The sequence below is a fragment of the Petaurus breviceps genome, unplaced genomic scaffold (assembly GCF_028583685.1).
Source record: "Petaurus breviceps papuanus isolate PSGF00001 unplaced genomic scaffold, PetGlider_PUasm1.0 582, whole genome shotgun sequence".
NCBI lineage: Eukaryota > Metazoa > Chordata > Mammalia > Diprotodontia > Petauridae > Petaurus > Petaurus breviceps.
Window position 1 is genome coordinate 2,263,768 of NW_027186390.1, and position 15,842 is coordinate 2,279,609.

Here is a 15,842-nt window from a genome sequence, read left to right on the forward strand (position 1 = left end):
GAAAATGGTTATGAAATAATTGGGGAAGATAAAATATTGATAAAAAATAGCAAAAAGAAAAGAATAGAGGATAATGTAGAGCTTAACTGTTTAACTCTAAGGATGAGATTGGGAATGGTACAAAGTGACATGATCCAGGAATGGTGGTCTGAAAAAGTATGAATGGGTGGATGAATCGGAAATCTTTATTAGGATAAAGAATTTGTCTAGCAGTAATAAGCTATAAGGAGAGATGTAATGATAGGAGGTTATGGTTGGAAAGAAGACTGTCAGATTTTATTTAGTGAGGAAGTAGAACACTTGTGGATAATGATGAGGTCTAGCTTGTGATCTTCCGTAAATATCACTGAGGTTGAGTGAAGTAGGTTATGGAACTAAGAAATATTCATTATTTTATAACTTGAGGTCATTGGAGAAGCACTTACATTCTTATAGATGTTTCTTTGGAACCTCTCATCCTTTATCCCGACTTTTTCTTATATAGTCTCAGGTCACTGAGTCATATCTCTTAATTATTTCCCTGAACTTTGCTGTATTCTTTAAGTTTTAGTCTGAGGACCAATATGTGTTGTCATATATTTCCAGGGAGGTTTTAAATTAGCTATGGATTCAAGTTTATGATAAGGAATGCTAAAGTAGCTACATTTTGGCTAGAAGGAAATACGTCTATTCCTTGTCTTAAACATAGACATGCATGCCAGGATTTCTGGGATTCTTCCATAAAAGAGGAAGGAAATGGACTCTAGGAAAAGCTCTTAATAGAAACCATTTCTTCTAGCAAGTATTCCCAGATGTCCCTTATCTGTAATAATCCAACCGTCTTGTGAGATGTAATTGTGTAGTCATATATGTCATCCTACCCTTCTAGATTGTAAACTCCAGAAGAACATGGGATGTCTAAATAGGATTAGCTAAATGTTATCTCTTCTCTAGCTATTAAACCAGTAGATCTTGTAGAGAAGTCTGGCTAGCCATCATACAAACCAGTTTTTCTAGGTGTGCCACAAAATTTTGAATGTTACCAAGGTGAGTGCAATAGGGGTGGAAAATGATTTAAAAGATACTGCTTTTTAAACAATTAGTAGAACTTGTCAACTGATTTAATGTGTTATCTCAGGAAGAGGATAGAATTAAAGATGACTGAGGTTTTGAGCTCAGGAGAATGTTATAATAGATATAGGGAAGTTAAGAGGAAAGTAAAATTTGAATAGAAAGTTTTAATGCATTAAGTTGTGAACATTAGGACTTTTACACATTAATAATGAATTCTCTGTAATGATGGGCAAATTATTCAGTCTTTCTGGACAACATATTAGTGATCCCATGCAACTGGTGGATTTGGAATAGATTGCCCTTTCAGTGTTCTTTCACCTTTAAATTTATTCACCTTCTCTTTAGCAGGCAACTGGAATTATGAAATTAGAACTCAAGGAAGAGCTGTGGTGATGGCAATAACAAAATTTAATAGTCATCTATGTAGAGGTGATAGTTGGATTCATGATGACAGTATCTTCTGAAATGCTTGTGATTGGCATAGGAAGAAATAGAGAAACCAGTAATGACTAAGAAGTAGTTATCACAGGAGTACGAGAAAAAATAAGGAAACTGAAAGTGTTATGAAATACCGAAGAGGAAAGATGGTGGTAAGTATATTTAAATGCTATAGCATCATGAAAAAGCATGAGGTCTGAAAAAAGTCATTGAATTTAGCGATTAGGAAGATGCAGATCACTCTGACTTAGAGAGGATGCTTTTAGGACAGTTTTGGAGCCAGAAGCCAGATTGCCATGGTGATAATGTGTACATAGATCATTGTTTTTAGAAGTTGGCTTCTAAAAATAATCACATAATTTGAAAAGAATACACACATGCAGAGGAAGAGAGAGGATAATAGGTTGAATTGATGGGAAGGTCAAAGAAACATTTTTTTGGTTTTGTTTTTCTTTGTTTAGTTTTATTTTTGTAGAAAAGGGAGATGAGTATGTTTGTTGGTAGAAGGAAATAAGCCTATTAACAGGGAATGTATAAAAGATGAATACAAACCTGTGGAGTAGATGTGAGAGTATAAGAAATATGAAGAAGTATCATCATTATGTTGGTTTTAGTTTGGTAATACATTTATCACTCTAAGAATTTTTTCCCTATCCCTGAAACCAGTACATTAAATGCATAGGAAAGTTCTAGTTGATACCATACTATATATATGGTAGGTGTTACATTTATAACAGCTATTCAGAAATAGGGCTTCAGTATTTATGCTTGCTGTTCTGCTATATGGTTTTCCATTGATCTGTTTTTTACTGAGACTAATGATAAGGGTTATGGGATACTGAGGTGACTGAACTTTAGTTTAGTGAGATTATATTCTTGCAGTTATTCATGTTTTGAAATATATGACCAGGATCTAGTCAGTATGAAGGCATGGCATGGGTATTGAGATTCTGATGTGTGTGGGGGAGAGATTAGATTTTTAAGAATTTGGAAAACTGCAGCAAAGGTGATCTTAGTAAGCTTAAATCTGGAGATATATAACCATAAGTCATTATATTTTTTCAGGGTGTTGTTTCAGATGGAGTATATAAAGAAGGGAAAAGCTAGATATAGTTGATAAGCCAGGAAATAACCTATAACAATAATATTTATGTAAAAGTAATATAAAATGTAACCTGTCATTACTAAAATTTTATTCAAGACTCACAATATTCACAGTATTATTTATTATCTGCCCTGCCCCTTGAACCAAAGGAAGTTGAATTTCAGAATTTCAATGAGTAAAAATGTTGAAGGAAAAATTCATGTTGTTCCAGTGTCTTCCAGTGAAATTCTTTTAGCATAATCTATAAGTTTATGCTAAATAATTAGCAATCCAAATATTTTAGTCTTTAAAATTTATTTTAGATGAAGTTTAAAACATGTCTGATGGGAAGGTTCAAACTCATATGGTTACCTGTCCCCTAAAAATCCCACTAGAAAGCATCATCTATTTCTAGTTTAGCATGCCACATGCACATAATTTTTGTTTCACTATGCTTACATGATGCCAAAAATCTGGGCATTATTTTTTTTTCTGTGGCATTGTTTGCTGTTCTATAAAATGAACTGATAAACTCTTATTATGAATATTCCTTTTAGTAAGAACCTCTCAAAACATTTTTCTCAGGTTGTCCTAAATAAGATTCTAAAATGAAAAAGCTCTCCTGATGGCTACTCCCTCTATTACACAATCTCTTTATCATTTTCCCCCCCTAAGGCTTCCTTCTCACTGAAAGCTTGTTTGTTTGTTCATTTAGAAGTTGCTGCTTCAATCCCTATCCCGCAAAGGGGTAGTAGATTAAAGTCAAGGCAGAATCCCACTGTTCTCCATCTGCTCCTAGTCAAGGTGAGTGTTGGTTTGGTGGGAAGGGGGGAGGGTGACCACTGTGTTTGCCTACTCTATTGAGAAGCCAGAGAATTTACCCAGAAATTTTGGGATTGTATTTTCCCTTACTGTTTCAGTGTGGTCACCTTATTTTACCTCTCAGCTCAACCTGTACTGCTAAGCCCACTCCATAAAGGGATCAGAACTCTTTCCTTTGGTGTCTTAAGAGATGACAGTTTAAGCTTGAGACTACTTTTCAAGAGGCATAGCCTAACTCCAGGGCTTGTATTTGTTGACTAATTTAACCCACCCTTTGGGCATGTTCAGGCATCAGGGGAAGCTGAGTGCATGAACACACCCAAGTTCTTAGCATATGGGTAACAAATTTATACCCCAGAGTAAAGTTTTCATTAATTCTGTCCTTAGGTTCAACAGAAAGGGAAATGTCATGGGGATCTTATCTGCATTACTGTTTTTTTTTTTCCACCTTTGACTCATTCCATTTTTTTTTTCCTTAAAGGGGGAGGAAAGGGTGATATCTATGATTTCATCTGTGTAGTAAACTCACCATCAGTAAAAATCCTCTCCAATGCAGATAGGCAAAAGATCTGTGTCATAGTTTAAAGCAGCGATGTCAAATTCAAATAGAAATATTAGCCATTAAAATATCACATAAGGATCCCCATGGTCTTAATGTTGACTTAGGAAACCACATATTAATGTTTTTGGTTTATTATATTTTTATTTATTTTGTTAAATATTTCCCAATTATATTTTAATCTGTTTTGGGCAGCACACTACAAGGAGCATTGTAGTCTGTATGTAGTCTTGGGGCAGCAAACTTAATGTCATCTCTGTTTTATTGCCTAGGACATCAGAAGGTTATGTTATTTTGTCCAGGGTTTTATATCCAGTATGTGTCAAAAGTAGTTCTGATTTTATTGGTGTACTTCAGATCAGATTGGTGTATTTCAGATAAGGAAATATTTTTTTAGAAAAAAAAAGCTGCTCCACAACTTAGAGATCCTTGGTTTCTTAGTACCTAGCACTGTACTTGGCCCATTGTGAGGGAGTAATTAATACATGTACATGTACACTGATGGATGGATTGACTGACTGTAGAGAGTGGTTTGGGACAAGAAAAGATTAACTGATTTAGATAGGGCCACACCACCTGCCTGTACCAGAGGGTGGGGCTTCAATTTAGATCTTCTTGTCATGGAAACCATCTATCTATGCAGAATCTCCTATTGTAAATAGTAGGAATTAAAAACAAAAACAAAAGAAAAAAACAACAACAACCATTAACTAATTAAACTGCATTGAACTGAGTTGTTTACCTGACACATGGAGAATTTGAAAGTATTCACTTATTTCAACGCCAATCAATGGCTTATTTAGGACTGGTAAAGTTTATCTTAGTCTTCATCATGGGCTCTTGAAGGAAAGTGAAGCATGAAAAAAAATAAAAGAATTCCCAAACTGAGCAAGGCTACCACTCCCTTATTTTGGTGTGGTCCTCTCTGCATTATTTAGTTGTGCTTCAAGGGATTAAGGCTGCATAAAGCCATTGGATTTGTTGAACATGCAAAGGTCAGTTCAAGAGTGAAAGGTAAGATGAAAAATCTGCCTAGTAACCTTGATAGTACTTTGAGATGGGGGTTTGGAATCAATATTGCTCAATTCCTTCTTCTTTTGCACTAGATAAAGAGGGGAATTAGGGTCAGCAGTTGTAGAAGGGTTTTAAACAGCAATCCTTTGGCTCATAGGACCATCACAGGAAGATTAGAGGTTGCTGGATGGAATGGAGCCAGGTACTTTGTGTGATGCCTTGCCATTCCAGACAGTGCTGACTCATGTAGGAAGCAGTGGCTTGAGGCCTCAGCAGGGAGAGCCCAGCTGTTGTCTTCACTTCTTCAACCCCTGTGAGTTCTGTTACCCTGGCTCCCACAGGCTCGCCTCCTGCAGCTCTCAAGGGACCAAGACAAGCAGAGTCACCCACTTACCAAAATGCCAGATACTAACAAACCCTGAGGCCAGGTTTCAAACCAAACCTGCTGCTTGGATTTTGCAGGTCTCTATTTAAAGCTGATCAATCCCCAGGATGTCCTGTCACTATAAACTGTACTTTCCAGGGCTGTATTTTTAAATGGGGAAGTGCTTCCAATAGCCATTTACAACTGTATGCTGTTTAATTAGCCAGTCTGGGCCGGGCTGCAGGCATAGATCACTTTGCTTTAAAGATTTGAGAATGTTAATAGTACAGTATATCATTTTAATTATTATTGGATTAATGTTGTGTCTCAAAGAACATCTAATGCAAATCATGAGAAACGCACTTACGTGACCCCAGGGTTATGCTTTATGAGAGAAGTAATAGTTCCCAAGCTTAGCTATAAGGACATTTTCTTTGTTCAAATGTCAGTTGGTATTGGTGTTTTCTGGAAGTGAGGAGCTTTTGTTTCCCTCTTCTCTGAGAAAGCGTTCTGCTTTTGAGGAAGCAGAAGGCCAAAGATCCAGGTCTGTCTTCTAGAAGAGAAGAGTACCAGGCCAACAAAGAAAGGTGTAGGTTGGATTTCTTCCATATTGCCAGGAGCCTTCTTTCTGTTCACTGAGGAATTTTGTAGTAGAAGAAACTAAAAAGCAGGACTGAGGCCAAGTATGTCAATTTTGTCAAGTTAATCTGGGAAAAACAAATACAAAAAACAACCAGGAGACAACAAATCATTAATCACATGCTTTAAATCTGGTCACTGGGTTCCCTAAATATTGTTCACTATAGTCTGATGTATTATTATCCTGATCATAATTTTCTATGGCAATCAGTAATCCCAAAATGTGGGATATAACTATTCTGCTCTTTCCAGATGGACAGACTTTGGATTCTCTAATAGATAAGATACATTTCTATACTATATGGGTTATATAGTACTCGTTTCTTTTCAGTGCTAAGTGAGCTCAACCTAAAGTGGGAAGGTACCTTGCAAAGATACTTAAAAAGAGATGGAGCAAATTATCATTCTTTTCCTCTCTATCCAAGTGATTTTTTCCCCAGGGGTGGTGGAGATTGAGGGAGAGTAGTAACAAAAATAGCAAATGCCCATAAAAATAATAAAAATGAAAAAAACAAAACAAAACAAAACAGAAGCATTAACTTTCCAAGGACAGATGCTTTTTCTACTATTTTCAGTTTTGAAATTTGTGGAAAGTTAGACAAGCAGCAAGGTAGCTTGTAAGAAAATTATGGTACACTAATAAATACCAAGGAAGAAGCCTTCAAACCTACTCAACCAACCTCACCCTCACTATAATCATGTTTCTGCATGCAGAGAAAAGCTTTATCATAACACCAGCATTTACAGTATGTTGTTATAAATACATTACAGCAAGGCATGATTGAGAAAGGTGAAGCACATGACTACATAGAAAGTATAGGGTGAAAAACCAGTCAGATATTTAAGGCTTGAATCACAGAACTTGCTGGGAAACACATTTTTAATAAGTCCTTCCCCCCTCCCATTTGATTTTCTCAATACATATTAATACTTCTTAAATAGATATGTTTTTTTCATGAACATATGAAAGACAAATTTTTAATTGAGGAAATAACAAACACATAACAAAAATTAACGGAAAACTAAGATCTTCCTTGGGAAAAATGTAAAGACATAATTAATATGCACATGATTTTTCATTGCCTAATGAGATTGCTGAGTTTTCATATGTTTTTTTTCCAAGCCAGCTCATCCAATCCAACCAATATTTTTATAGCCTCGTATGTATGGTTTAAAATATACAAACAGAAAGCTTGCACACTAACATTTCATTAGATATATGCACAACCAAGCATGAATATCACTGAGTGGACGTACAGTGTTTACATATCAGGTGATACCAACCTTCAAAGTTAATGTCATAACATGAGAAACATACACATACACAGAGAGAGAGAGACAGAGACAGAAAGACAGACAAATTTAAAGCAAAGATAAAATGCACACATGAAATTCATAGCCTACAATGAGGAAATAAAACTTTTTCCCCCAATTACTTTTTTAAAACAGACCATTGGATGTTTGCTTATGTATAATTCTCATGGGCGTAAGGGGATAGGCAAAATTTTTAAAACTGAAAAAAATAAAGAGGCATGCTTATTTATTAAACCAATGGAACCATTTATTTAAATCATGAAGGATCTAAGTCATATAGGTTCTAGTAACCAACCTTTTAAAATGGCACTGCTCTGTCCAATTTGAATGAGTAAAACATCATTAATTTAAATGTAGTGCTGTGTGATTCTTTTAAATATAGCTTTTCCTTTAGAATGTTTCTTCTCCTCAATGATTTCATGCAAGTGGGAACCAGAAAGGCTGGGTTTTACCATTTTCATTATGTGAAAAACCAAGTGTGTTATGTTGTATGACCTTGTGTGTAGCCTTCACTTGCACAATGGAGATATGGACAAAGTATGTGATGTTTACTTCTCAATTAATTCATTTAGGAAATTATATGATCTGAGAAAGTTCTTTTTTCTTAAACAAAGGTATAGCTTTTTTTTTAAAGTATTTTATTTGCTATTGTTGAAAATTAATAGCACTATCAATTGAAACTAGACATTGACAACCTGGAGGATGGCTATGCACATATTGTAACACCATATCACTCCTGCAAACTGGTTAAAAAAGTGAAATATAATTCCACTTAATTTTTTAAACAAATTTTTCCCCATTGAGTTTATTAGTTGTCTTATTGAATAGTTGGCATATTCTGAAGGTTTAGTTATTTAAAATTGGCATCTCAACCTTGGCAAAAAGTGAGATTTTTATTATTGGATACTTTGTGTACATTTGTGAATGTTTGTGTGTATGTTTATATGTATATGTAAATGTGTACATAGGTATGTATATACTGTATGATATATACATATAATATATAGATATGTGTGTGTATACACACACAAACTATATGCATATGTATACCACACATAGTCTTCGCTTCAAAATGTAATGACCTAAGATGTTATAATAATTGCTAATAAGAGTACAGAATGGTGTGAAATTGTTGTTGGTATCAATGAAATGAATTTTATTTATTCATTCATTTGCTTTAGCAATGAAAGGGTGTATGGGCTATTCATCACAGAACTGGGCTCATTAGTACTCAGGAACTTTCTACTCTAAATGACAAAGAGTTTCACTGTCACCACAGAGAAATTGCTTCTGACCTTCGACCTTCTTTTAGGAAAGTGAAATAATGGAGCACAGGAGCAGGGTTTGGTATTTGACCGAATCCTTCACAATTATCATGCATGTGTATATAATAAAATTAATTCTGTGTGTCTGCATTGTAGCCTGCGGCAACAAGCGTACAATCAGTTTTGTATGTATAATAGATCACAGAGTTGTTCATGAATAATACAAATGCATTGAGCAGATACTAGTGAGTGAGGATGTTTGTCTTTGCATGGAATCGAAGTGAACATGTAATATTGTGATAATATATATTTGATGAATTCAGGTCTGACTTGCCTTTGCCATAGCCTGCTAATTCCCCGACAAGGGTTGCCACAATAATTGAGTTTCCAATAACATTATGATTATTTCCACATGATAATTTAATTGTGGGTATTTTTTAATATTGTAATATTGTAGATTTGTGATTATTATGCATTCACATGCAGATTTTCGTGGTGACTTGTAGCACATCCCTACATTTATAACTTAATTTTCGATATTATTGCATATATATTTTGGAATGAGCTCATTAATGCAAATAAAAAAAATGTAGGTCTGTTTAGTCATTCAGCTTTTATTATAAATGGCTGAAAGCCTTGCTCATTTTTTATAGCAGTCCATACAGTACTGTTACTAAACCAAAGATAGCTTTAATTCAAGGATGGATTCATTTAAAATAATGGTAATAAAATAATAATTGGAAATTAGAGTATATTTGTTCCAACTAATTGGCATACAAGATATTATATATTATTCTTTTCAGGAAGCAAAGTTCTCTGTGAACCCAACATCAACTTCACTATTAGAGTTTGTAACTATTCAAGTAAATAGAAACATGGCAAAGACTGCCACTTTCAATGGTGTGCTTGCATGGGAAACTTTTTCAAACAATTATTTCCTTCCATCGTTTATACTTACATTTGAAAATTCCATTCTAGAGCTAGTTTGAGTTTTGACCCTTTTACCACAAACAGTATGTTTCAAGGAGAGAGAAAAAAAAATCTAATTTTTACTCTTGAAACTGAACTCTGGAATAGTCCTTTAGATGAAAGAAAACAAAAGAACTGTGGAGGTTACTGGCATAATGGACAGAGAGCTTTTCTCAGCCTCATGAAGACCTCTGTTCAAGTCAAGTCTGACACATACTAACTATGTGATCCTGGGAGTACTACATACACATTTCAGTGTGCCAGAAAATTCATTAAGATTATAAGTTGCAGAACAGCTGTTAAGTCTTCATGGAGAGAAAAATTTTCATCAAAACATTTTCTGTATACTTTCAAACTAATGATTTAGTGCAAAAAAAAAATGAAAGAGAAGGGGAGAAAGAGAAATCCCAAATACAATTTCCTAGCTTTTCTTTTTAAAAATAAGTTATATAAAAAGCATGCTGAAAAGGTGTAGCTTCTGCTCTGGAAAGGCTAGAATATGACATTGGATTAGAAGTGGCTTTTTGATGTGGTAGGCTCTGTGACTTTGGAGCAGAAGACTTGATTTGAAATCATAGGCTTGTTCCGTTTGCCCTTGTGACCATGGACACATGACTCATAGGCCTTAGTTTGCTTGAATGTAAAATCTAAAGGTTCAACCATATAATCTCTAAAGTTGCTCCGCGTCTTACTATTCAATAATTTTCTGCTTGCTTAGTAGATCTCAGATACACAGTGAAGTAGGTGACTAAACAGTTTTCTGCATAAAGCAGACCAAGAAATGATTTCAAGAGCTGTGCAAGAAATAGTGGAGCGGCTAGGTTGCTCAGAGAATAGAGCACTGGGTCTGGAATCAGAAAGACTCATCTTCCTGATACTAAATCTGTAGACATGTATTAGCTGTGTGACCCTGGGAAAGTCACTTAACCCTGTTTGCCTCAGTTCCTCATTCCTAAAATGAGTTGGAAAAGGAAATGGTAAACCACTTCCGTAGGTTTGGCAAGAAATCTCCAAATGGGGTCACAAAGAGTCAGACAGAACTGACTAGTAAAATAGATTTCACAAGTTGGTAATGAGTTTTCACCTCTTTGCTCCTCCAAAATGCATTTCTTACACATTATTTTGCATGGCTTCTTTGTATGGGAATCATATGCCATTATTGGACTAGAAGCTTCAAGAGGGCAGGAAGAAGGCATTAGTAAACTGTGTGTTTTAAACCTATTATTAAATATTAACATTTACATAATATAATGCTAATATTGAATTATATTAATTATATTTGTTTAATTTAAATTAAATGTTAGTAATAAACATATTAAACCTATGCACCTGACACAATACCATATACAGAGAAGACAGTATAAATGTTTATTGAATTGAATTGACTATGACCTCAATTTCAAGCTGTTCCCACAGAATTTATACTCATGTGAATCTCCATACACATATATACATATATGCATATGTCCATATGTGTATATAAACACATACATACACACATATGTATTTGTGTATATGTGTATGGATATGGGTATAGTGGGAGAAAGATAACTATATCAGTTAATGTGAACTTTGGAATGGATCCTCATGAAGATACTCAAGGACAGTGGTATTTCATAAGCATTGTATACAATATTAGACATGATTATTAAGATTTCAAGTTTCTATATAATTACATTAGTCATTTTACTGTCATGTATATCTACAATATCAAAATTATCCAAATATGTCAGCAGTTTCTCATATACCTTTATAATAAAGTGAAATTTTAATTTCAATTTTTCATTTTTTTGTTTCTCCTCTGAGGAACAAACTAGCATAGGTGTTTGAGAAGAAATTGCATCAAGGTACAAAGTGAACATACTCTCTAAGTTTAGGCAGTCAAAAGGATTGGTGCCTATATGCATTGACCTGTGGTTGTCACTGATTGGATTCCATGACCTCTTATTAGCTAACAGCTCTCTCAGGATACTCTAATTCTTGACTTTAGAATACAAACATGAGTTCATTTATGAGACCAAATGCACTATGTTAATGGGGATGGATCCATAAGATTGTGTTGTTTGATTATTTTCCCTTTCATTCATCACACTTCTTTACATGATAACCAAGGCCAAATCTGGATTCATGGAGAGAAAGAAAAAAATAATAAAAATCATTTAATTTCTTTTGATGTGATGCTATATTCTAGAAAGAACACTACCTAGGGAGATGAGACCCTGGCTCCAGTCTTCCTAAACATTCAATAGTTAATAATCTTTGGAAATGATGATCATAATGACAAATGTTAGAGGGGCTGAAAGAAAATGGAAATATTGACGTACTATTGGTAGAGCCTAGCCCATTCTGGAAAGGAATTTAGAATTATTTCCCCAAAGTTACTAAACTCTGTGTCACACTAGACACCCTACCTTTTACTCCCCAGAAGGCCAGGTATGTTAAATTGCACCAATTCCTAGGGTTCTGCAATACTCTTAAGGAGGTTGGGAGTGTCTATGTTCTCTGCAAATGGTTCCAGTCCCGACTGATGGTGTTCCTTTAAGTGTGGGGCATTCACAGCACATTGATACCAGTCATATTAACTCATACAGTGACATAAATAATTACTTTTAAAGCATAATCACAATTATATTAATCCCTACCCATGAGAGGAATGTTTTTCCCCACTTATACCATCTCAGTCTCTATGGAGGAGAAAATGATTAAGTTCAGAGCTTATTTCAGTTCCTATAGAGAACAGTTCCCAGTTCCAAGTCCAAAACATCCCCTCAGGCTCAACTTTCCAGTACCTAGCTTCCCTTCTGGCCTGGCTGGCTGCACCATCCCACTTGGAATCTATGATTACCTTAGCTTGAACTTACAGTTTGGTGAGTCAAGTATAGATTACCACGCAACACTTGAATCTGAACACAAATAATAAATAATAAAGAATAAATACAATCATCTCCAGTCCTATTTTGAGCCAAGCAGGACAAAAGGGGGAACAGTAGAAGGAAGTTCTTCCACTCTCATTGTGTTCTGTTCATGATGCCCTTGTGAAATCAAGGAAGGCTTCAGGAAGGAGTTGCCATTTGAACTGATTTTTAGATTGGGATGAAGATAGCATGCAGAAGAAAGAAGTTAAAGGTACAGAGTTCAGAAAGCATGTAAACCATATGATGTATAATGAATATTCCAGTTAGGCTGGGCTAGAGAATAAGCAGAGGGGCATAGTAGGAGAAAAAACTGGAAATATAGGTGATACTAGATTGTCAAACTTTTACAATGCTAGGATAAGGGTTTGAGCCTGATATGCAATAGAACACTACAGATGCTTTTTAAACAGAGGGAGGGTTTAACCTGAGATATTCAGAAGACTGTGAAGTATGGCTTAGAAAAGAGGAAGAATGTGATGCTAACAACCTAGATGACAATTGAAAGGGGATGAAGGGATAATTTTGAGTTTTCTGTACTAGCCTATACCATGTATGGGCATGGAAAAGAACTTTCCTATTATTCTGAACCTAAGCAGTGCTTCATCAATTCATGAAGTGAAAGGTGTTTCTGTGGCTTGTTCAACAAATGTGGCTACTCCTTGGGAAGTCCAGTTCTGCTGCTTAGATATCAGTTCTGGAAGCAGGCTTTAAAAATAGGATTTTTAGGGGGCAGTTAGGTTGTGCAGTGAATAGAGCATCAGCTGTGGGGTCAGGAGGGCCTGAGTTCAAATCCAGATTCAGACACTTGACATTACTAGCTGCATGCTCCTGGGCAAGTCACTTGTTACCTTGCTTTCCCCCCTCAAAGAAGAAGAAATCATAGGCATTTTAGATTACAAATTGTGAGGGCTCTTAAAATGCTCAACAGATATTCCTGAATCAAAAGAGAATCTAGGAAAAGTCAGGAAATTTTTTATTGGCCAGATACAATTCATATGTAGCACTTTTTCTGAGTCTGAAGAGATGAAACAGAGACCATCATGCTCATATAACATCAATGATTCAGATGCATTGTGGTTCTTGAAGATCAATAACTGACTAGACTGAGTTGATTTCTGAACATTGTTGACGCCATTTAGTTATTCAATAAAAAATGATCTTTTCCAAAGGTAATGATTTCAAAAGCCAAGAATGAAAAAAAATAGTATTGCCATGGTTTACTTAATGGAAACTTAGGATTTGCTATTATTATGAATAGTAATAATAATATAATGTATCTTCAATAGTGTTTGTGACAAACATCCCTTGCCCTTGAGGTCCCTTTTATGCAGAACATGAAGAACTACATCAATTTACATTGACATCCCACGGGGGATCTATAGACAAGTGAATTTTTTCATATCTCTGTGGGTAGTACAAACTCTTTGAGAATGTCTAAGGAATTACTGCCTTGTACATTAGCCAATCAGATTGCCTGAATAATTGCTCAACATTCCATTGGCCTTATTGCGTTTTGTATCATTTTAATTTCCTTCAGGTAATCGGAGGACAGATCTCCCATTCACATAAGACATTTGTTTTCTTCTCTGTACTGACTATAAACAAAGAGTAAATGTTTAAGATAAAAACAAAAACAATAAGGGAAGAATCAAAACATGCAAGGCCACCTTAATTTGTTTGAACATATTTCATGCTTCTCTTCACGATGCTTCTCATGCATCATCTCCAGTGATTTCATTTTGAGGAATTATTTTGTTTTTTAACATTAAAAAAATTCAACTAAAAAATGTTAAGAAAAAAGCAACACAGATACCTGTGATAAGATACCTTAGAGGCAAGTCCAAATTTTATGTCCATTTCCTAATTGTGAATTTTCTAAAAGAAACAATACACTTCCCTAATTATCTCTTTAAGGATCATAAGACAGGGTTGTCATCTGAAAATGCTTTTTGAATAATTTCCTACTTAGTTTCAGTGAAAAATCCAATCAGCTATTTCTTGTTTCTACACAATGTCAGACTGTTTAACTTTTTTAAATTCATTTACCAATCTTGTGATGGAAATAACTTGATATTTTGGAGCTACATATTTTTAGCCATACATAGACCTTGATAAAGATTATGCTGTTTAAAAAATCACTGTTAAAGGAGATGTTTGTTTTATTTCTAATGTCTAAGTTTTCCTTGCATTAATAAAAGTGGGCAATGTCTGCTATGGATGCAGAAGTGTCCTTCAAGCAAAGGATATCAGAAGCCTGTGTAGCTATTTACTTTAGATGAGGTTATGTTATATGGACAACTAGTACAGATAAGCATGTCTCATCTCCATGGTGGGTCATGGAGTACTGTGTCTGAGTAGACTTTAATAGCCAGACAAACTAGATAGCTGTATAAAGCAACTTATTAAAATCATTACAGTAGAAATAAAGCAAAGAATGAGTTATGGTTGGTGGGATTAGGACAACAAATATTGAGGAAAGAACAAATGGAGTTCTAGGACCTTTCACCTTGGGGTGAAATGATAATGCATGTAGGAGAGAAGGCAGGCCAACTAATCTTTTATCTCTTTCTCATTTTTTCCTGGTGGTATTTGGCAAAACAAATGATCTTGGGATTGGAGAGGACAGAAAAAAAAAGTTTATAGGAAAATGAAATACAAAATAAGTGAGGAAGTGTGACTCATATGCAGATAAATTTGAACTAAACATACTGACAGAACTGGCAGATATGATTATTGAGTCACCGTCAATAGTTGTTGAAAAGGATCATTGAAAACGGTTAATAGGAAAGATGTTTTAAGAATTGAGAAGATATGATTTCCCATTAAAAAAGCAGAAAATCAAAGAAGAAAATGAAGTCTGAACTTTGTAGATATATCTACACTAAATTTGATTCTAGGCAACATTTTAAATTTTATTAAAGAGGTGTTTTGTCAATATCTAGAATTCTATATCATCAAGAACAATTCATGCCAAACTAACCTTATTTCCTGTTTTGACAGAATTATTGGACTGGCAGACCAGGGAATTATATAGCATACCTAGTTTTTAGAGAGACAATATGATGTATAGGCTTGGAGTTGGAGTTAGAAAGACATGGATTTGAAACCTGTCTCAGACTATTACTAGCTTTGAAATCTAGGACAAGTTACTTATCCTTTCTGAGCCCTCAGTTTATCACTAAAATGAAAATACTATAACATCTTTCTCTTTGAGTTTTTGTGGGGATCAAATAAATGTTTGTACATATATGTGTGTGTGTCTACACATGTTTGTGTGTATGTGTAAGTGTATATGTGTGTATGTATATATTTGTAAGCTATAAATATATATATTTGTAAGCTATAAATCCCTATATAAGTAGGAGTTTATTATTATTATTGTTGTAAATGGTAGTGATGTTTTCAT

At 34.8% G+C, this 15,842-nt stretch overlaps 1 long non-coding RNA gene across 1 annotated transcript in view; it reads left to right on the forward strand.

Moving 5' to 3' along the window:
* The first annotated feature begins 1,086 nt into the window (after nt 1–1,086).
* The window catches only part of LOC138173421 (uncharacterized), a 76,229-nt gene continuing 61,473 nt past the window's right edge, over nt 1,087–15,842 (forward strand). The window contains exons 1-2 of the long non-coding RNA XR_011171384.1: nt 1,087–1,643; nt 3,291–3,379. This is a non-coding gene — a long non-coding RNA (uncharacterized lncRNA). The remainder of the gene's footprint in view (nt 1,644–3,290; nt 3,380–15,842) is intronic.